Source organism: Giraffa tippelskirchi, chromosome 3 (assembly GCF_054371585.1).
Source record: "Giraffa tippelskirchi isolate mGirTip1 chromosome 3, T2T-mGirTip1v1.2.pri, whole genome shotgun sequence".
In the NCBI taxonomy this organism is placed as follows: Eukaryota; Metazoa; Chordata; class Mammalia; order Artiodactyla; family Giraffidae; genus Giraffa; species Giraffa tippelskirchi.
The window spans coordinates 60,412,882-60,437,401 of record NC_137277.1 but is presented as its reverse complement, the minus strand read 5'-3'; the positions used below and the strand labels follow the sequence as shown (position 1 = coordinate 60,437,401).

General features: G+C 37.9%; 1 protein-coding gene across 1 annotated transcript in view; it reads left to right on the top strand.

Annotated features, from left to right (window-relative positions):
• The window catches only part of LOC145543292 (uncharacterized), a 54,832-nt gene extending 50,626 nt beyond the window's left edge, over positions 1-4,206 (top strand). The window contains exon 7 of the mRNA XM_081584336.1: positions 592-4,206. The gene's annotated coding sequence lies outside the window, so the exon portion shown is untranslated. The remainder of the gene's footprint in view (positions 1-591) is intronic.
• The last annotated feature ends 20,314 nt before the right edge of the window (positions 4,207-24,520 follow it).

The following is a 24,520-nucleotide window of genomic DNA, read 5'->3' as shown; positions in this document are numbered from 1 at the left end:
TCCGAGGCACATAAGATGAGCTGAAGTGACTCTGGGGTGTCACCTACAGGGGTTAAGCTCACAGACAGCACACAGGCTCATCACACAATTTCACAAGTGAATTTTATCCCTGACAAATTCAATTTAAAATGGAAAATAGACTCTCTCTAAAACAAAAATGAGAAGTGTCAGAAAGTCAACCTGTAACACCCCAATCAGATTCATGTACAATACGTACAGAGATAATACTTGAAAATAACTGGTTAATTGGGGACATTATACTAAAGGAGATCTCAAACTAAAATGGCCAAATTGAGGTTCTTTTGATATTCCAAAATTTATATTTTCGCACACAAAATTAAAAAAGGCCAGCTGTAAGATCAAACAGAGCAAATAGAATGTTTGCTTTGATAGATATATTCAGTTTAGTTCAGTTCAGTCGCTCAGTCGTTTCTGGCTCATTGCCACCCCATGAACCACAGCACACTAGGCCTCCCTGCCCATCATCAACTCTTGGGGTCCACTCAAACCCATGTCCATTGTGTCGGTGATGCCATCCAACCATTTTATCCTCTGTCGTCCCCTTCTCCTCCTTCCCTCAATCTTTCCCAGCATCAAGGTCTTTTCAAATGAGTCAGCTCTCCGCATGAGGGGGTCAAAGTATTGGAGTTTCAGCTTCAACATCAGTTCCTCCAATGAACACCCAGGACTGATCCCATTTAGGATGGACTGGTTGGATCTCCTTGCAGTCCAAGGGACTCTCAAGAGTCTTCTTCAACACCACAGTTCAAAAGCATCAATTCTTTGGCACTCAGCTCTGTTTATAGTCCAACTCTCACATCCATACATGACCAATGGAAAAACTATAGCCTTGACTAGAGGGACCTTTGTTGACAAAGTAATGTCTCTACTTTTTAATATGCTATCTAGGTTGGTCATAACTTTCCTTCTAAGGAGAAAGCATCTTAACTTCATGTCTGCAGTCATCATCTGCTGTGATTTTGGAACCCAGAAAAATAAAGTCAGTCACTGTTTCCACTGTTTCCCCATCTATTTGTCATGCAGTGATGGGACTGGATGCCGTGATCTTAGTTTTCTGAACGTTGAGCTTTAAGCCAACTTTTTCACTCTCCTCTTTCAATTTCATCAAGAAGCTCTTTAGTTCTTCACTTTCTGACATAAAGGTGATGTCATCTGCATATATGAGGTAATTGATATTTCTCCCAGCAATCTTGATTCCAGCTTGTGCTTCATCCAGCCCAGCATTTCTCATGATGTACTCTGCATATAAGTTAAATAAGCAGGGTGACAATATACAGCCTTGACGTACTCCTTTTCTTATTTGGAACCAGTCTGTTGTTCCATGTCCAGTTCTAACTGTCGCTTCCTGACCTGCATTCAGGTTTCTCAGGAGGCAGGTCAAGTTTTCTGGTATTCCCACCGTTTTCAGAATTTTCCACAGTTTATTGTGATTCACACAGTCAAAGGCTTTGGTATAGTCAATAAAGCAGAAATGGACGGGTTTTTTTTTTGTTTGTTTGTTTGTTTTTTTTTTGGAGTTCTCTTGCTCTTTTGTTGATCCAGTGGATTTTGGCAAATTAATCTCTGGTTCCTCTGTCTTTTCTAAAACCAGCTTGAACATCTGGAAGTTCATGGTTCAGGTATTGCTGAAGCCTGGCTTGGAGAATTTTGAGCATTGATTTTCTAGCATGTGAGATGAGTGCAATTGTGTGGTAGTTTGAGCATTCTTTGGCATTGTCTTTCTTTGGGATTGGAATGAAAACTGACATTTTCCAGTCCTGTGTCCACTGTTTAGTTTTCCAAATTTGCTGACATATTGAGTGCAGCACTTTCACAGCATCATCTTTCAGGATTTGTAATAGCTCACCTGGAATTCCATCACCTCCACTGGCTTTGTTCGTAGTGATGCTTCCTGAGGCCCACCTGACTTCACACTCCAGGATGTCCAGCTCTGGGTGAGTGTGAGTGGTCACACCTTCATGATTGTCTGGGTCATGAAGATCTGTTTTGTACAGTTCTTCTGTGTATTCTTGCCACCTCTTCTTAATATCTTCTGCTTCTGTTAGGTCCATACCATTTCTGTCCTTTATTGTGACCATCTTGCATGACATGTCCCCTTGGTATCTCTAATTTTCTTGAAGAGATCTCTAGTCTTTCCCATTCTATTGTTTTCCTCTCTTTCTTTTCATTGATCGCTGAGGAAGGCTTTCTATCTCTCCCTGCTATTCTTAGAACTCTGCATTCAAATGGGTATATCTTTCCTTTTCTCCTTTGCCTTTCTCCTTTCTTCTTTTCACAGCTATTTGTAAAGCCTCCTCAAACAGCCTCCATTTTGCTTTTTGCAGTTTTTTTTCTTGGGGATGGTCTTGATTCCTGTCACCTGTACAATGTCACAAACCTCCATCCATAGTTCATCAGGCACTTTGTCTATCAGATCTAGTCCTTTAAATCAATTTCTCACTTCCACTGTATAGTCATAAGGGATTTGATTTAGTTCACACCTGAATAGTGTAGTAGTTTTCCCCACTTTCTTCAATTTAAGTCTGAATTTGTCAATAAGTTCATGATCTGAGCTGCAGTAAGCTTCTGGTCTTGCTTTTGCTAACTGTATAGAGCTTCTCCATCTTTGGCTGCAAAGGATATATCAATCTTATTTTGGTATTGACCATCGGGTGATGTCCATGTGTAGGTCTTCTCTTGTGTTGTTGGAAGAAGGTGTTTTCTATGACCAGTGCGTTCTCTTGGCAGAACGCTGTTGCCCTTTGCCCTGCTTCATTCTGTACTCCAAGGGCAAATTTGCCTGTTACTTCAGGTGTTTCTTGACTTCCTACTTTTGCATTCCAGTCCCTTATAATGAAAAGGACACCTTTTTTTGAGTGTTAGTTCTAGAAGGTCTTGTAGGTCTTCATAGAATCGTTCAACTTCAGCTTCTTCAGCATTACTGATCGGACATAGTCTTGGATTATCATAATATTGAATGGTTTGCCTTTGAAACGAACAGAGATCATTCTGTCGTTTTCAGATTGCATCCACGTACTGCATTTCAGACTCTTTTATTGACTATGATGGCTATTCCATTTCTTCTAAGGGATTCCTGCCCACAGTAGTAGATATAATGGTCATCTGATTTAAATTCACCCATTCCAGTCCATCTTAGTTTGCTGATTCCTAGAATGTCAGTGTTCACTCTTGCCATCTCCTGTTTGACCACTTCCAATTTGCCTTGATTCATGGACCTAACATTCCAGATTCCTATGCAGTATTGCTCTTTACAGCATCGAACCTTGCTTCTATCACCAGTCCCATCCACAACTGGCTGTTGTTTTGCTTTGGCTCCATCCCTTCATTCTTTCTGGAGTTATTTCTCCATTGATCTCCAGTAGCATTTTGGGCACCTACTGACCTGGGGAGTTCATCTTTCAGTGCCCTCTTTGCCTTTTCATACTGTTCATAGGCTTCTCGAGGCAAGAATACTGATTGATATCTAGAAGATTTGATATCTAGAAGATAGACTAGATTGTTATCTAGAATCTTCCAAAAGAGAAAATGATAGAGTAGTTTCTCTCCAGGAAACCAAAAAGAAATTGCTTGAAATGATATCAGAACTAAAAAGGCCACTAGCACTGACTCTGTCTCTCCCTCTGTCCTCATTCATATTATCTACTATCTGAACTGCCTGATCCAGACACTTTCTTCTTTTATCCTCCTGCTACTCCCCTTTCCCCAGCAAAAGAGGATAAAAAATCAGAAGTGATTAAACTGTTACAGAGAGAGCAAACCATCCTTGGTGATTACCTATATACCCTGGACCCGTACAACACTTAGAGCCTTGGTTAAAGAATTTATTGATTCAAATCAGGATTCTTTGGGATTCTCTAAGGAATTTGAACCATCCATCTGGACCTATGAGTCCAGGCTTTCAGATATATATGAACTATTACAACTATTAGTTTCTGAGAGAAAATCAAGGGATTGGGTAGAGAAAGCAGGCTGAAAACATCTCTTAATGGACTTTGAATTACATAGTGCAAAAGTTCACATTGAGTGTAAGGAATTAGTTCACAAATTACTTAATCTTATCCCAGAGTTTTTTCCTAAAACCACAGAGTGGACAGAGATTCAACAATGTAAGCAAAAACCAGATGAATCAATTCCAGACTATTATGAGAGATTTGTGTGTGGGGGGGAAATAAAACTTTTAAGCAATATTCTGGTCTGATATCTGAATAATCATAAAAATGATCCATTGTTCAACTCTGCCTTTTAGAAGGCTTAGATGAGGATTTGGCCACTTTGATCAAAAGACACAATCTAGATTGGTTTGTGTTACATATCAACACCCTTGTTATACTGGCTAACCAACTTTTCAAAATGATAGAAAAGAAAAGAGAGTATCTACAAAAATCATGAATCTTCAACCATGCCTATTAGGTACCCAACATCAGTTGAAGGTTAACAACCCCCATATAATTCTCAACTGAGAGGAAAACAAAAGTTTTGCTTTTACTGCATAAGAAGCTGGACATCAGAAAATGAGCTGAAATGGCCTAGAAGGAGAATTGGACTTTAGACTGGAATTTCTAGTTAAACAAGAATAGGGCAGCTCTGAGGCAACCTGGAGAGCCTTTCCCCTTCTCCTCTCTAACAACTTGGGAGAAATAGAAATGATTATGCAAGGAGAAACAATTAAAGCCCTAATAGACACAGGGGCGATGTTTTCAGTTTTGAATTAGGGTGATGGTGGCCTCATAGAATGAGTTTGGAAGTTTACCATCTTCTGCAATTTTCTGGAAGTGAACTCTACCAAAATTAAAGGCTCTCTCCCTCAGAGTAATACCTCAGTACAAATGGTAGGGGTTTCCAAATGCCCGTTAAAACTCTTAAATCATTACCTTTAGAATTTTACTTAGCTGAACTGAAAGTAAGATACTCCTTTTTCCTAATAGAATTTACTCCTATTCACCTGATAGGTAGAGACTTATTAGAAGTTTATAAAGCCCATATTTCCTTCACTCCTGAGGGAGAAATGTTTCTAGATCTAAAGGATCAATCAGACTTCCTTCATCACACACTATTTGTGACTCATGATGAGGATGATTTTGAACAAGACAAATTGCTAGGCTTAGTACCTAAAGAATTATGGATACTCAATTCTACCAACATTGGATAAACACATTCTGCATCCCCTATCAAAATTACTATAGATAAGTATAAGTCCCTGCTCAGTATTCATCAGTATTCATTAAGGCAGGAGGTAATAGAAGGAATAAAACTTCAGTGCCAGCTTACATTGAGAAGGGGCTTATTGTGCCTTGCACAAGCCCTTGTAACACTCCCATTTTGCCAGTTAAAAAATCAAATGACAAGGGATGGAGATTTGTACAGGACTTGAGATTTATCAATGCTATTATCATCCCTTGACATTCTGTAGTGTCAAACCCTCTTACCTTACTGTCCTGTACTCCAAAAATGAGTGACTTCTTTTCTGTGATAGATCTCTGCAGTACATCTTTTAGTGTTCCTGTACATCCTGATGATCAGTATCTTTTTGCCTTCACTTGGAATGAATAGCAATATACATATGCAATAATGCCACATGCTATACTGAGAATCCCACTTAATTCGCTCAGATATTAAAAGCTGATTTAGATGATCTGGACTTTCCTCATAAGTCAGTGTTGATACAATATGCATAAAATTTACTGCTGTATTCACACTATTTGATAAACAGCAAGCAAGACACCCTGTATTTACTGAAGAAGCTATCCTTAAAGGGACATAAAGTGTTGAAAGAAATTTGAAGTTCTGTAAGACTAGTGTAAAATATTTAGGACATAGGATCTCTAAGGGGCTCTCCTGGTGGCTCAGCAGTATAGAATCTGCCTGCAATGCAGAAGGTGAGGGAGACATGGGTTTGATCTCTGGATTGGGAAATTCCCCTGGAGGAGGAAATGGCAACCCACTCCAGTATTCTTGCATGGAGAATCCCAGGGACAGAGGAACCTGGTGGGCTCTTGCCATCTATGGGGTCGCAGAGAGTCAGACACGACTGAAGCAACTCAGCAGTAGCAGCAGGAGTACATATAATTATATACATATATACAACATATGTACTGAATACATATAATTATTATGCATTGATTATGCATATCAGTTCAGTTCAGTCGTGTACCACTGTTTACGACCCCATGGACTGCAGCACGCCAGGCCTCCCTGTCCATCACCAATGTCCAGAGCTTACTCAAACTGATGTCCATTGAGTCAGTGATGCCATCCAACCATCTTGTCCTCTGTCATCCCCTTCTCATCCAGCCTTCAATCTTTCACAGCATCAGGGTCTTTTCAAATGAGTCAGCTCTCCGCATCAGGTGGCCAAAGTATTGGAGTTTCAGCTTCAAAATCAGTCCTTCCAATGAATATTCAGGACTGATATCATTTAGGATGGACTGGTTGGATCTCCTTGAAGTCCAAAGGACTCTCAGGAGTCTTCTCCAACACCACAATTCAAAAGCCTCAATTCTTCAGTGCTCAGCTTTCTTTATAGTCCAACTTTCATACCCATACACGACTACTGGAAAAACCATAGCTTTGACTAGATGGACCTTTGCTATGGTCAAGTAACACCTCTGCTTTTCAATATTCTGTCTAGGTTGGTCATACAGAAAAAGCAATGGCAACCCACTCCAGTACTCTTGCCGGGAAAATCCCATGGATGGAGGAGCCTGGTAGGCTGCAGTCCATGGGGTCTTTAAGAGTCGGACACAACTGAGTGACTTCACTTTCACTTTCACTTTCACTTTCATGCATTGGAGAAGGAAATGGCAACCCACTCCAGTGTTCTTGCCTGGAGAATCCGAGGGAAGGGGTAGCCTGGTGGGCTGCTGTCTATGGGGTCGCACAGAGTCGGACATGACTGAAGTGACTTAGCAGCAGCAGCAGGTTGGTCATAACTTTTCTTCCAAGGAGTAATCATCTTTTAATTTCATGCCTGAAGTCACCATCTGCAGTGATTTTAGAGCCCAAGAAAATAAAGTCTGTCACTGTTTCCCCATTTATTTGCCATGAAGTGATAGGACGAGATACCATGGTCCTAGTTTTCTGAATGTTGAGCTTTAAGCCAATTTTTCCACTCTCTTCTTTCACTTTTATCAAGAGGCTCTTTAGTTCTTCTTCACTTTCTGCCATAAGAGTGGTGTTATTTGCATATCTGTGGTTATTGATATTTCTCCTGGCAATCTTGAATCCAGCTTGTGCTTCATCCATCCCAGCATTTCTCATGATGTACTCTGCATATAACATAAATAAGCAGGGTGACAATATACGGCATTGGCGTATTCCTTTCCCAATTTGGAACCAGTCAGTTGTTCCATGTCTGGTTCTAACTGTTGCTTCTTGACCTGCACACAGATTTCTCAGGAGGAAGGTAAGGTGGTTCTGGCCAAAAACAGAAGCTCTTAGTGTGCAGTCAAACAACCTATGTTTTAGCAAGCCTTCTAATAGATGCTAACGTTTGAAAATCTCTGTCTTAGAATGTTGCTTGTTATTTATTCTTATCTTCTCATCTATATTTATATTTTCCTCCAACTTTTCTTGCAAGCCCCTGTTAGGTTTCCATTCTCTAGAATTCCAGTAAAAGCAGGCAAATTCAAATTCAGTGTTTCTTGTAGGTGAATAAATGGGAATAAGCCACATTTTAAGTGCCACTCAAGATATACAAGAAACTTTTTAGTAAAAATTTAGTCATTTGCTGATTTAAATTAATTTTACACAAAGAACTGAGAGGATTACTGGGAGCCATCTCCTTGTAATTTATAATTTGAAACCAATGACATAACCACTGACCTATAAATGCAAGAAATAAACAATACTATTCCTAGTGGTTATTATAAACTTTTCTCCTTTGCTCTCATCCACATTCAGTCAAGTTCTCATTTTGTGCTGATTATTAGCTTGAGCACAGTCTTTTAACTAATCACTCTTGACTAGTTTTGGCATTTGAAACTGGTCTCTCTGATATTTGATCTCTATATTGCTGATCCTCTTTGTGATGCCAATTGTCTTGCTGTTTACACTGTTCACTGAACCCAGGGCAGGCAAGGCTCAAGTTAAGAGGCTGGAAGACTTGAGGAGCTATAGGAACTGCAGTCATGATTATTCTTTACTGGTTGTAATAGCAGCCATAACACAGCCTCTCTCCTGGCTGATGCAGCAGCCATAGCAACAGCCATAACATAACTGTATAGTAACCATAATGTAGCCACAACATAACCTCCCATAAAATAACCATGATGCTATCCTGATGTAGCTCCAATGCAGCTAGGGCTTTTATGGTGAAGCGCATACAGGTGTACCATACAAAGTGGTCCACAACCAAGTGAGTACCTCGTGATGTTGTATGCACAGTGCCCAAAACCATCTCAGCTGTTACACAACCATGCAAAGTCATTATTTACAGAACATGGGGTGAGAAGGTGTGAAACTGTGAGGTGAGAGAGCTTGACTGGTGCCATCTTGTTAATTTCCCCGCATTCCACCCCTTCAGGGTCTCTCGTCCCACAGATTATATAGGTTCTGCCCTCCGTGGCATCCTCCTAGCACACAATGCCACCACTTGAACCCATACCCCACAACAACAGTAGAGGCTATAACAACAGTCACACTCCCAACACATAGCAAAATCCAATGCCAGGTATCGCCTGGAAATAATGTGCAGTCCTTGCCCTCATGGGGCTAGAAGAGCCACTCACTGCATGTATAGTACCTTTATCTTCCATGATCAATTCTAGTCCACCATCTTTCCTTGTAACATTGCAGGAAAGCCTCCACAGGGGCAACTCTACCTCTACCCCTGTAGGGTTTTTATTAAAGACCTGCCACATGTGGCAGGCCCACCCCTTCAAGGAGGGAATTTTTGTGGCATTCACAGTCCACCCACAAGATTCCAAATGTTTTTACACTGTTCTAATCTACATCATAGGATACAGCCTAAATGTATATCACAGGACATATCCTTTATAGTACACTGTTTCAAATCTAGGACAGCTTAAATCTTAACCATTTGGCTGCTATAGCCATCAATGTATGCACTAGGACAAGGAAACTTTTCCAGCTTACTGTAAACATGGCTGCATTCAGCACCAATGCCAACCAGGGCCATTACTCTCTGTGCATTAGCTAGAGACCAGTGAAATGCAAGGTCTAATGGGGCCTCCACTCCCTTCTTGGGCTCTTCAAGTGGGCACCTTAGTCTGAGCCTTATTTAAAGCAGAAAAAGGCTTATAAAGGAACAGCATTGGGCACCATGTAATCTTCTAACTGAACTGCCCTTATCTCTTGCTGTGGATATTTTACCAAACTTGGTAAACTTCTGCTCTGGTTTCAGTTACCTCCATAGCTCTAGGAGTAGAGCATTGGGTTGTTTATCAATTTTATTTCTATCAACTCCCTCTGTGAGCAAGTCGGCCCATATTTGCATTCGTGTCAACTGGATGGGGCCTTTACCAGCTTGGTCTCCCTTTGGGGGTATTCACACTCCTGACACCTTTTGCTTGCCACTGCCCCTTCTTCTCCAAAGCTAGTCACCATGGAGGTCACCTCATAGATGGGGCGCCCTACATAGGGAACAAGAATAGCAGTCAGGGAACCACAAGACATAGAACGGGCATTGTTCAAAATGGCGTCTCGAATTTCGTGAGTAAAACAATTATCTGGGCCCCGGGTATTAGAGTTAAATATTGACTGCTTCATGCCCAGTTCTCTTACCACTTGGGTCAACTCAGCATAGGTATACCATTTACTCACAGTATCCGGAAGCTCGCCCACATTCACCCACATGGTGCCGATGGCAGCTTTAATCCATCTCAAGAGGGTGTGCCTTTGGTTAGGCTCACGTTGCATGAGTTGCCTAGCATTCTTCAACCTTTGCCTCAACAAGGGGTGAGTGGTTATAGATGCCAATCCTTCTGTTTTATCCCCAACACATATGATACTGTCCACCCCTATGTCCCAAAATCACAAGAGCCATGCTGCCAATGTTTCCCCTTGCTTTTGCCAAAACTGCTTACCCAAATCAACCAACTCTGCCTGAGTATATGGCAGTACATCAGGAACTCAGTCACATTGATGGTCCCTTGAAGATGTCCCCCCTGGGCCATAGGATGCTCGTACTTCACTTTCTGTTGCACAATGGGCCTCACAGACAGAGACCCACAGTCTCACAACGTTCATCATCACCATCACTTACCAACTCACTGTCAGAGATGTTGGTTTCTTCAGGGCCACTGGGTTCTTGTTCTAATGCTGATATGCATTGATCTAGTTCTTCCAAGCATCTCTGCACATTGCACACTGAGGCAGCATCAAGGAGAGCACTATCCATATTCACTTTCAGGGCAGTCAGGAAAATCCACTCTACAGTGCCAGCTGCAGTCTATGTGCTGCCTTGTTTGGCAAATGGGAATTCACCACCTGCAATGCCTTTTCAGGGCTATCCAGTGTACTGTCCACTGCCACCCAGTCTTCCACCAGAGCCCACGCTGAGAGGATCATAGCCACATGTTACCATATCCTATATGGTGGCCACTGGCTTCCCCCATCCAGTGGAGCCTCAGGCTCTTCTACCTGCTGGGTATCCTGCTGCATTTTCTTCTATGGAGCCTCAGGCTCCTCTACCTGCTGGATATCCTGTTGACTACACCAGTTGTACTGCTGATCCTGTTCATGATGCCAATTGTCTTGCTGCTCACACTGTTTTCACTGTTTGCTGAACCCAGGGTAGGCAAGGCTCGAGTTAAGAAGATGCAAGGAGCCATAGGAATGGCAGACACATTTATTCTCTCCTGACTCAAACAGCAACCATAACACAGCCTCTCTCCTGGTGACACAGCCCATAGCAACAGCCATAACATAACCATATGATAGACATAAGGTAGCCACAGCATATCTTCACATAACATAACCATGATGCTGCCCCAATGTAGCCTCAATGCAGAACCAGTCAGGGCTTTCATGGTGAAGCCCCTATGGATGTACTGGACAAAGTAACCTGCAAACAAAAGAGTACCTCATGATGCCTATGCACAGTGCCGTAAGCAATTTTAACTGTTACACAACTGTGCAAAGTCATTGCTTACAGAACATGGGGTGAAAGGACATGAGAGCAACAGGTGAGAGAGCCTGACTGGTGCCATCTTGTTAATTTCCTCACAATCTCCTTCACATATTAGATTCTAGTTTTGTCTGTTTTCCTCATTTGGAGAAACTTCTGGTGGGAAAACCTGAGTATCAGTTGGGATGTATCTAGCTGAAAGAAAAATTATATCCCACATAGTGGTATCAGCAATAAATACATCTATTTTTATAATATAAGAATTAGCCCAAGGGCAAGAAGTCAGAATCTAGACAGTTTCAGGGGTTTTGTTGAACAACTCAATAGTGACAGGACACTGTATGTAACCACTTGTCTTTCCTCACGATAACTAAATGACTGTGTAAACCTCAAATCCTCAATAGGTGATATTCCAAGTATTAGGAAATAAGGACAGAAAAAGCGGCTTCCTTGTGTGCTCCTGTCAAGAGAAAATAAATTCCAGAAGTTTCTAAGGAAACTTCCTCTCATGTCACCTTAATCAGAACTGAGTTGCACAGTCATCCCTGGCTTAAGGTAAACTGGAGTATAGGGGACTATGTTCTAGTTTTTAATCTTTACTTTATCTTGAATAATCAAAGGCACGTATGGTCAAAGGGGTTTAAATGACCCTGCCTTATTTAGACCTTCAGCATCCCAGGAAGCTTGTGCAAGTCTTTAACAGGGTTTGGAGGGAGAATGATATGTCAGTGGAAATAAGAAAACAAAACAACAAAAAAAGAAGTGTGTACAATGCAAAGAAATAGGTCAATCTGACATATTAACAGTGATCAGGACATAAGGAAGATTTGAAATTTCATTTTTAGTTTTAAAACTGCAATGAGTATTTTCAAAAATCCTAAACATGGTACCTTTATGTAGCATTTTTAAGTCTATAAGTCACTCCAATTCCATTTAAATAATTTTTACTGAAGCATAGTTTTGATGGTTTCTTGTGTACAGCAAAGTGATTCAGTTATATGTGTACATATTATTTTCAGATTCTTTTCCATTATAGGTAATTACAGGATATTGAATATAATTCCCTGTGATATTACATAAAGTTTTGTTGTTTATCTATTTCATATATAGTCATGTATATCTGTTAATCCCAAGCTTGTAATTTATTCCCCCTCTCTTTTCCCCTTTGGTAACTATAAGTTTGTTTTCTATGTCTTTGAGTCTATTTCTTTTTTTCAAAACAAGTTCATTTGAATTGTTTTTTTTTTTAAGATTCCATATATAAGTGATATCATATGACTTAGTATGATAATCTTTAGACCCATCCTTGTTGCTGCAAATGACATTATTTCACAACTTTTAATGACTGAGTAATATACCATTGTGCATGGTATCTTCTTTATTCATTCATCTGTCAATGGATATAAGTTACCATGTCTCAGGTACTGTAGATAGTGCTGCTATGAACATTGGAGTACATGTATCCCTTTGAATCAGAATTTTCTCTGGATATATACCCAGGAGTGGATTTGCTGGATCCCATGATAAACTCTATTTTTAGTTTTTCCAGGAACACTCATACTGTTCAAGATAGTGGCTGTACCAATTTACATTCCCAATAATAGTGTAGAAAAATTCCTTTTTCTCCAAACTCATTCTAGCATTTATTATTTATAGAATTTTGATGATAGGCACACTGACTGGAGTGAGATTATATCTCATTGCAATTTTGATTTACATTTCTCTAATAATTAGTGATGTTAAACATCTTTTCATGTGACTATTAGTCATCTGTGTCTTCTTTGCAGTGAATGTGTGCTGTCTCTTCAGTCATGTCAGTCTCTGTGCTAATCTATGGTCAGGCTCCTCTGTCCATGGGATTCTCCAGGCAAGTATACTGGAGACGGTTGCCATGCCCTCCTCCAGGGGATTTTTCCAACCCAGGGACTGAACCTACGTTTCTTATATCTCCTGAATTGGCATGCAGGTTCTTTACCACTAGCATCACCTGGGAAGCCCCTTCTTTTGCATACAGTCCATTTAAGTTGTCTGCTCCTTTTTTTCATTGTTTTATATGATATATATATATATTTTTTTTTTGAAATTCATCCTTTGTTGCATTGTTTGTAAATATTTTCCCCTACTTTGTAAGTTGTCTTTTTATTTTATTTTGTTATTATGATTTCTTTTTTTGTGCAAAAGCTTTTATGTTTAATTATCTCCCATTTGTTTATTTTTGTTTTTATTTACATTGCTCTAGTACTGTGGTCCCTAACCTTTCTGGCACTAGGGACTGGTTTCATGGAAGATAATTTTTCCATAAACAGGGTGGAGGAGGGAAAGTTTATTTGGTAATGCAAGGGATAGTTCAGGAGGTAATGCAAGTGATGCAGAGTGATGGGGAGTGGCAAACGAAGCCTTGTTCACTCATCTGCCCTTCACCTCCTGCTTTCTGGCCTGGTTGGGGGTCCCTGATCTAGCAGACAGATCCAAAGAAAAATAAAACAAAACAAAACATTTTTTTGATATATGTAGTGTTTTCCTCTTGAAGTTTTATAGTATCTGGTTACATTTAGGTGTTTGATTCATTTTGAGTTTATTATTATATAAGGTGTTACAGAACGTTGTAATTTTACTCTTTAACATGAAGCTTTCCACTCTTCCCAGCACCAGTTATTGAAAAGACAGTCTTTTCTTCACTGGATATTCTTGTCTTCTTTGTTGAAGACTAATTGAACATAAATGTAGGGGTTTATTTCTGGGTTCTCTATTCTGTTCCATTGACCCATATATCTAGTTTTGTGCCAGTGCCATGCTGTTTTGAATACTGTAGCTTTTTAATACTGTCTGAAGTCTGGGAGGGTTATGACTGCATCTTTGTTCTTTTCCCTCAAGGTTTCTTTGGCGATTCTGGGTCTTTTATGGCTCCATATAAATTTTAGAATTATTCCTTCTAGTTCTTTGAATAATGTCATAGATAATTTGATAGGGATCACATTAAATCTAGATTGCTTTTGCTATTATAGTCATCGTAATAATCTTAATTCTTCCAATTCAAGACCATGGAATATTTTTCCATTTTAAATAGTCATTTCTATTTATTTTATCAATGTTTTGTAGTTAATATGCAAGATCTCTTTCTTTGGTCAGGTTTATTGTAAATATTTTATTTTTCTGATGTGATTTTAAAGGATTTTTTTTTAACTTTTCTTTCTTCTATTCCATTGTTAATGTAAAGAAATGCAACAGATTCCTGATATGTTAATCTAGTTTTCTGCTACTTTCCTGAAACTGCTTATCAGTTCTAGTACTTTTTTGTGTGTGTAGAGTCTTTAGAATTTTCTGTACATAGTAACATGTCATCTGTATATAATAGCAATTTTACCTCTTCCCTTTCAATTTGGATACTTTTTCTTTTTTATTCTTGCCTGATTGCTCTGGCTAGGACTTCCAATGTTATGTTGAATATACATATATGCGAGTTGGCATCCTTGTTCCAGATTTTAGTAGGAACACTTTTAGCTTTTCACCCTAGAGTATTATTTGGCTATGTATTTGCTATATATAGTTTCATGATATTGACGTATGTTCCTTTTAAACTAACTTTGGTCAGAATTTTTTATCATGAATGGATACTGAATTTTACCAAACGTTTTTTCTGTATTTATTGAGATGATTTTTTTTTCATCTTTCCTTGTGTTGATGTGGTGTATTACAGTGATTGATTTGTGTATGTTGAACCATCTTTGTGATCCTAGAATGAATCCAACATGAATATGCTAAATGATAATGATCCTTTTTATGTGTGGTTGGATTCTTTTTGCTAATATTTGGTTGAAAACGTTTAATTCTGTATCATTAAATGTGTTGTCCTATAGTTTTCTTTTTCTGCTAGTGTCTTTGCCTGGTTTTGATATCAGTTTGGTGGTGATTTCATAGAATGACTTTGTAAGTGTTTCTTCTTCTTCAGTCTTTTGCAAGTGTTTGAGAAGAATTGGCCTAAGTTCTTTGTATGTTTGGTAGAATTTTCCAGTGATGCTGTCAAGTCCTGGGGATTCTTGTTTGCAAGAAGCTATATGTTTTATTATTATTACAGATTGTATTTCACATCTAGTGATTAATCCTCTCAAAGCATCTATTTCTTCTTGATTCAGTTTTGGTGGAATGCACTTTTGTAGAAACTTGTCCACTTCCTCTAGATTGCCCAGTTCATTGGCATATAATACTCATGGTACTCTCTTATGATTTTTCATATTTCTGTGGTATTGTTTGTTATTTCTCCTCTTTTGCTTCTTATTTTGCTTACTTAGGTCTATATTTTCTCCTTAATGAACCTAGCCAGACGTTTGCCTATTCTGTTTATCCTTTTAAATCATCAGCTCTTGGTTTTATTGATTTTTTTCCTATTTTTTCAAATATCTGTTTCTTCTCTAATCTTTAATATTTCCTTCTCTCTGCTGCCTTTACATTTTGTTTCTTCTTTTTAATTCATTTAGGTGAAGGTTAGGTTATTTGAGATTTTTCTTGTTTTTTGAGAATGTTCTGTATCACTATGAACTTTCCTCTTAGGATTATTTTTGCTGCATCCTGTGGATTTTCTATGGTTTCATTTTCACTGTAATTTATCTAAAGATGTTTTTAAAATTTCCTCTTTGATTTCATCATTGACTCATTGCACCCCACCCCCATTTTTCTTTATGTGGTTGATTAGTATTTTCATGCCATTGACAAGCTACTTGAAATAATTCCAGCCTCTTAGATTTGTTGAGGCTTGTTTTGTGTCCTTGTATGTGATCTATCCTAGAGAATGTTTCATATGCCCTTGAAAAGAATGTGCATTCTGTGTGCTTGAGGTTGTAGTGCCTTAAAAATATCTATTAATCCAGATTTTTCTACTGTTATTTAGAATCTCTCTTGACTTACTGATTTTCTGTCTGGAAGGTCTGTCCATTCATATCAGTGGGGTATTAAAATCTCCAACTATTATTATATTTTTGTTAATTTCTCCCTTTGTGTCTGTTAGTATTTGTTCATGCATTTAAGTGTCCCTTTAATACATTCGTATACATGCATGTGTGTAACGTCATTTTCTTTATCCTTTTATCATTATATAGTGTCCTTCTTGGAGAAGGCAATGGCAACTCACTCCAGTACTCTTGCCTGGAAAATCCCATGGACAGAGGAACCTGGTAGGCTGCAGACCATGGGGTCGCTAAGAGTCAGAAATGACTGAGTGACTTCACTTCCCTTTTCACTTTCATGCATTGGAGAAGGAAATGGCAACCCACTCCAGTGTTCTTGCCTGGAGAATCCCAGGGACGAGAGAGCCTGGTGGGCTGCCGTCTATGTGGTCGCACAGAGTCAGACACGACTGAAGCAATTTAGCAGCAACAGCAGCAGTGTCCTTCTTTTTATTTCTTTATGACCTTCACTTTAAAGTCCGTATTGTATGATACGCAGTATTGCTATCCCTGCTTTCTTGTCATTTCTGTTTGAATGAAATATCTTTTTATATATCCTTACTTTCAATCTATGTGTGTCCTTTGCCCTAAAGTAGATCTCTTCTAGGCAGCATATTACAGACTCTTGTTTTATTATCCAAACTGTCACTTTGTGTCTTTTGATTAGAGTATTCATTCCATTGACGATTAAGGTAATTACTGATAAGTGTATATTTATTGCCATCTTAAAAATTGTTTTCCAGGGGATTTTGCATTTCTTCTTTTTTTCTGTTTTTTTTTCCTTTGTGGTTTGTTGATTTACTTTCATATAACAAAGGTGTTGTATTTCTTTTAAGTTATGTTCCTTTTTATTTCTGTAAATCTATTGTACTTCTTTGACTTGTGGTACCCCTTTTTAAAGTAGGTTTACCCATTACTGTATCTATTTCCTCTAGATTGACTGTGTTTTAAAAATATATACATTTTCTCACTCTTCTTCCCCAAATTTTATAATTTTGATATCCTATTTTGTATCTTAATGTTTATCCACTTGTTCTTCATTGTAGCTATAATCATTTTCACAATAATCTTTTTAATTAATGCATTATTTTCTTTAAGTGATCTATAATCCTTTTATATATTTGCTTTTCCTATTGTGTTTTTCTCTTTCCCATAGTTTTTGCTTCTTTTCTATTTACAGAAGATCTCTTCAATATTTCTTTTAAGACATATTTAGTATTGCTGTATTCTTTTAACTTTTGCTTGTTTAAAAGACAAGAAATTCTTTATCTCTCCTTCTATTCTAAATGATAATCTTGCTGGGTAGAGTATTGAAGGGTTTTCCCCTTTCAGGAATTTGAATGTATCTTACCACACTCTTCTGGCCTGTAGCATTTTTATAAAGAAATCAGCTGATAGCCTTATGGAGTTCCCTTGTTACTAACTCTGTTTTTCTCTCGTTGTCTTTATAATCCTTTTTTTAATTTTGCCATCTTAATTGTAATGTATCTTTGTGTGGGTCTGTTTGGGTTCATCTCTTTTGGCTCCTCTCTGCTTCTTTTATCTGGAGTACCTATTTCCTTCTTTAGCTTTGGAAAGTTTTTGGCTATATTTTCCCAAATGCATCGTTGTTCCTTTTTTCTCCTCTGTTGACATTATGCACAAATTGGCACATTTTACTTTATTCCATAGACCTCATATATTTCTTTCATGTTTTGTCAGCATGTATGCCGTTCTGATTGGGTGATTTCTCTTATTCTCTCTTTCAGGTCACTTTTTCATTCTGTTTTTAATTTTGTTTGAATCTGTTGCCTTTTACTCAGTATTCATCTCAGCACTTGAGTTTTCTAATTCTTTTGGATCCTCTTTATAGTTTCAAGTTCCTTGTTACAATGATCTGAATTTCTAATGATAGACTTTCTTATTTTCTTGAGTATTTTTATTGCCTCCTTTTTGAACTTGATGCCTAATAGCTGAAGAGATCTTCTTTATTTATATATGTATTTATTTATTGACTGTGCTGGGCCCTTGTTGCTGTGCATGAGCTGCAGCAAGTGGAGGCTACTCTCTAGCTCTGGTGTGAAGCTTTCATTGTGGTAGCTTCTCTTGTTGCAGAGCATGGGCTCTAGTTACACAAGCTTCAGTACTTGTGGTGCACTGGTTTAGTTGCTCCAGAACATATGGTATCTTCCTGGATTAGGGATTGAACCCGTGTCCTGATTCTCTGCGAATTGTCCTACATGTAGATGCATTTTGATTATTTGTGAAAAGTGGTGAGCCCATATTCATGTATTCCACCAACTTGATCTCCAGTCTCCCTCATTCCATTTATGTCTGATAATTTTGACAATCTTCAACTCAGATATTATTCTCATTTTATAAATGATTGAACAACATTTAAGAGAGGTTCTATAACATACCAGGACAGGGAGGTCTGGGGTGCTGCAGTCTATGGTATCTCAAAGAGTCACGCATCACTTAGCAACTGAACAACAGCAACTATAACACACCCTAAGCTAGACGTCTAGCCTTTTGAATCTGAGCCCAGGAGACTCTATATTATCAAATATAATTTTAAAACAAGACAAAACTATGTTCGTCTCAATTGTAAAACATTCCATAACTTTTAGCAAAAATATGGATATTTGTTTCTGCAAGCTACTTTGCAATCACTTCTTTTTTGTGTCTCAGGAAAATGGGATTCCCTTAGCTCATTTGTCACAATGTGTTAGACTTCTTGAATGGTAAAGGGATGGACAAGCTGAAAACTTAGAATCCCACGATACCAACTTTCAGAAACTTTAAATGTTGTATGAGGTTGGTGCAAAAGTATTTGTGGTTTTGCATTGTTGAAGTTTGCCATTTGATATTGGAATACATTCTTAAATAAATGTGATTAGGGTACACATCATTTTAATGCACATGTCTAGCTTTATGTTTTTTTTTTTTTCTTTTCACTAATAACATTACTTGCTGTATATTTTGTATTTTAGACTAGGGAAATTATGTTCAAGTAATTTTCTTATTCAAGTTCAAAATGCGTCATAAAGCAGCAGAGACAATTCAAAACATCAACAACGCCTTTGGGCCAGGAACAGCTAATGAATGTACAACGCAGTAGTGTTTCACGAAGTTTTGCAAAGAAGATGAGAGCATTGACGATGAGGAATGTAGTGACTGGACATCATAAGTTGACAACAACCATTTGAGAGGATCATCTAAGCTGATCTTACACCTACCTGAGAAGTTGCCAAAGAACTCAACGTCAACCATTCTAAGGTCATTTGGCATTTGAAGACAATTGGAAGGGTAACAAAGCTTGATAAATGGGTGCCTCATAAACTGACTGCAAAAAAAAAATCATCATTTTAAAGTGTCATCTTCTCTTATTCTACACAGCAACAACAGGCCATTTCTCAATCGGTCATGGCACATTTGATATTCAATGAAAAGTGGATTTTATATGACAACTAGTGATAACTAACTCAGTGTTTGGACTGAGAAGAAGCTCCAAAGCACTTCCAAAATGCCAAATTTGCACCAAAAGAAGGACATGGTCACTGTTGGGTGATCTGCTGCCTGTCTGATCCACTACAGCTTTCTGAATCCCTGAAAAACCCTTACATCTGAGAAGCATGCTCTGAAAACTGATGAGATACACTGAAAATTTCAGTATCTTCAGGCAGCATTGGTCAACAGAAAGGGCCCAATTATGCTCCATGACAATGCTCGGTTGCATGTCACCACCAACCAACACTTCAAAAGTTGAATGAATTGGGCTATGAAGTTTTGCCTCATCCACCATATTCCACCTGCTCTTTTGCCAACTGACTATCAGTCCTTGAAGCATCTTGACAACTTTTTTCATGGAGAATGCTTCCACGACCAGCAAGAGGCAGAGAATGCTTTCTAAGACTTTGTTTGTCAAATCCTGAAGCACAATTTTTATGCTACAGGAATATATTTATTTCTTGTTGACAAAAATGTGTTGATTACAATGGTTCCTATTTTGATTAATAAAAATGTGTTTGAGCCTAGTGATAATGATTTAAAATTCACTGTCCAAAACCGCAATGACATTTGCGCCAACCTAATACATTTTGACAAGGAGTAATTTTAATATTCTTTGAAAATGAATTAAGAAAGTGTTATGCAAGCAAGAGATGAGAAAGTATATGAATATGCATATTTGAATTTGTGTGAATAAAATAATAATGATGTGTTATTACCTTATTTTTTTTTATAAATTTATTTATTTTAGTTGGGGGCTAATTACTTTACAATATTGTAATAGTTTTTGCCATACATTGACATGAATCAGCCATGGGTTTACATGTGTTCCCCTTCCTGGGCCCCCCACCCACCTCCCTCCCCATCCCATCCCTCTGGGTCATCCCATTGCCCCGGCCCTGAGCCCTTGTCTCATGCATGGAACAAGGAATGGTGTTCTGTTTCACATACGATAATATACATGTTTCAATGCTATTCTCCCAGAATGTCCCACCCTCACCTTCTCCCTCAGAGTCCATAAAATTGTTCTATGCATCTGTGTCTCTTATTCTGTCTCGCATATAGGGTTATCGTTACCATCTTTCAAATTCCATATATATGCATTAGTATAAAACATAGGCAAAACACTCTCCAACATAAATCACAGCAGGATCCTCCATGACCCACCTCCCAGAATATTGGAAATAAAAGCAAAAATAAACAAATGGGACCTAATTAAAATTAAAAGCTTTTGCACAACAAAGGAAACTATAAGCAAGGTGAAAAGACAGCCTTCAGAATGGGAGAAAATAATAGCAAACGAAGCAACAGACAAACAATTAATCTCAAAAATATACAAGCAACTTCTGCAGGTATTACCTTATTTTAAGCTCTGTGTTACGAACAGAATTGGCCTTAGAATGCAGGATAGTCTAATTGCAAAGTACTCTAAACTACTATACTCTATAAGAATATGCCTGCAATGAATGTATGCTGTATATGTATATATATATGTGTGTGTGTGTGTTTTATATATATATATGTATATATATATATATATATACATATATATATATATATATATTTGTTAGAACTCTTTCAATTGCAATTGAAAGAAACCCAACTCCAATTAGATATGAAAAAAGAGAAGTGACTACTAAATAAAACAGGAAAATCCAGTGATATATTGGCTTCAATAATCACAGTGTTTAGAAGCACATTATTTAAAAGTAGTAGATTTTCCACCATTGCACTCTTTATCTTTTGGTTACACTTACCCCTGTGCCTTAAATTCGTTCTCTCTTCAATGGTCCTACCTGTTAATTTCCCTATATTTTAGGTCATTGTTATTATCATTTTTATCAGGGAAATGATGTATTAACATTGGCCAAGTCTATACCATGTACCTTAAGGGTCCAGGGCCTGACCACTAGAACTGACAGTCCTAAGAAAACTGTATAGAATGTATAGAATTCCCCAAAAGAATGCTGTAGAGGAAATAAATATATTTTCACTATATTCCACCATTTGTCTATAAAACTATAGACATTCTCTTCCCTTTCACATAATTTAAAATCATCTATACTTACTATGAAATTAATCTTAAGATGTTCACCTCTTCCCTTAACGTGAACAATTCAAAGTCATATTTTTGTCTTTAGTTTCATGTTTAGAACCTCTGAATCTTGGGTAAACTTCTCTTGGTCAGATTCAAATGTGAATTATATTATTAAACCTATGTCTAAATCCTAAATTCAGCTTTCTCTAACATACTCAAAGTGCACTAAATAAGGACAAATACAATCCAAACTCCCATATATTAATAGAAAATGGGAAGTGAAGCAATCACAGAGTCCGCCTTACCGTTAGAATAAGGTCCTTGGCCAATTTGGCAATCAAAGATTCCATACACTAGAAGGAACTTCCATGTTTTGTGAAAGTATATGAGGATTACATTTTGGGTAGCTTTGTTACTTTCTAATGTCATGGTTTTATAGTTTTATAATTGTCATAGGCTGCTAAACAGTCCTGGGATTTCTCTCACAATAGCAACCACTGAAAACTCCGATAACCATCAGTCAGATGCTTAATGGGAATACTATGAGCTCATAACAAACAATAAAAACATTGTTAGTTTTTTTTTGAACACCACATTAAGGATATCTATCTTTAGCAATAGGTCTTAATGTTCAGCCTGCTTGCTCAAATTTCAGTTGAAACTCATTTTTGTCAGTCTTGCGTTCAGGTAAATTAAATGATAAACTGGAATGGAATAGCAAATAAACCCTGATTTTCAATGGAATCTGCTTCCCAATGAATATCATTTAAGATAGGTGAAATTAATATTTTTCTTGTTCAGTGTATTTCATATCTGGAAAAAACAAACAAACAAAACAAAACATGATTCATTCAGTCTTTCAAACTTTTCACTTTTCCTGGGTCTCAATTTTATATCTAACCATATGTTGTCCTGTTTTGCTTTTACCAATTTAAAGAAAGAGAAGAAAAGTAGACTCATTTCACAAAGCACTGGCTTATCTGAACCTGAGTAGTGGGGACAAATTGGGCAGAAGATTTTCTGTTTTAGAACATTGCAAAGACTGTAAGAAGTTATGAATGTACTACCAATATTTTTGCACTGCCCTGAAATCACAGCCTTGGTAAGGACACAAATGAAAGTTCTTTATGTTAAGAAATGGCAGAAAGACAAATCAAACTTGATCAGGAGATAAAGCAACTTACTCACTCATGTAACTGAAATACTAGGGTGTCTTCAAAATGGCTAGATTCAGGGGTTCAATAAATGTCATTAGGGCATTTATCAATTTACCAATTTATTTTTGCAACTCTCCAAATTTCTCCTGTATGTTGGCCTTTTGCTCTCTCGCTTCAGATAGGATTCCTCAATGTGTCTGGGGAAGGTAACTACTTGGTTGTGTAATTTCATATATATTCAACTCATCAATTGAGTGAAAATTAATATTAATTGTCCCCACATTTGATAGATTGCTAGCACTCAATTGCTTGACTTATTGGGTTATATTCTCACTTCTTGGACCAATCACTTCAATTTAAGAGATAGGATACTAATATTGACCAGGTCTGAAGCACTCTGCTTTGGTAGAAATCACTATTTCACTGCACCCCTCACCTTTTTTCCTTTGGTGAGAGATGCAGACCTAAATTATATATACAAGCCTCCTTCCAGTTATGTGTGGACATTTGACTGAGTTCCAGTCAATGGAATTTGGGACAGAAGCAAAGTCCTTCTCTTCTAAGGCTTATTCACATAAACTTAACATACAGTTCTTCTCTCTCTCTTTCTTTATCTATCATATGACAAGAGACAGTTTTGAGAAACCAGAAGGAAGTTTTAATTCCTGAATAATAACCCAATAGGTCACTCACCAACCATGGATATCTGTATTGGATTTAACATGAGTTTGATTCAGAAGTTTGTGCACTGTAGTAGCTGTCAATGTTTATGGTAACATGCTTTTCTGTCTCATGTAACTGTTTGTCAGCTTCCTAAAACCTTCATGAATTTGGGGAGAAGTGGGTTTCCAAGGACAAAATGCTGGACAGATTTTTAAAATACATATAATACTACCAAATACTTTGCATGTTTATAAATTTTCATATATATATATATGAGTATGGCATATATATATATATACACACACACATACATATGCATATGAATACATATATATTCATAGTGTGTGTTATGTATGTACATATGTGTATGTGTATGGTAGGGTGCGTAGATTATAGATGTGCCTTATCTATAGGATTATAGATGTGTCTCCTAGATTCTTCTTCAAGAAGAATTTGTTACCCAGTCAATTGAGCAATGCAATCAGCAGAGCGCCTCCAGTGGTCTGGGGTTTATTTCAGCTGTAGAGATACTCTCCACCCAAAATCGTGTCCTTCCAGGAGCAGCCAATGTTCAATGACTGAGCAAAGTGGGGGGTATAATGTTCCACTCATTTTGGCCAGATAAAGATCATGATTACACTCCAAAGCTCTCTACCAGATTGACAGAGGCTTTGTTGGGTCTGTATGATAATTCAGATAGTTTTTCTCTGCTTGTTCCCACTAACTCTCCTTTCTGTTCACAAATATTGATTCTTCATAAATATCTAGAATGTTACACTCTATTACTACCTGCTTTGAGAGAATTCAGTCTTCACCAATGTGTGTGTATGTGTGTGTGTGTGTGTTTAGTTAGATTCTGTATTTATGTGTAACATATATATTCTAATGGAGAAGGCAATGGTACCCCACTCCAGTACTCTTGCCTGGAAAATCCCATGGATAGAGGAGGCTGACAGGCTGAAGTCCATGGGGTCACTAAGAGTCGGACACGACTGAGCGACTTCACTTTCACTTTTCACTTTCATGCATTGGAGACGGAAATGGCAACCCACTCCAGTGTTCCTGCCTGGAGAATCCCAGGGATGGCGGAGCCTGGTGGGCTGCCATCTATGGGGTCGCACAGAGT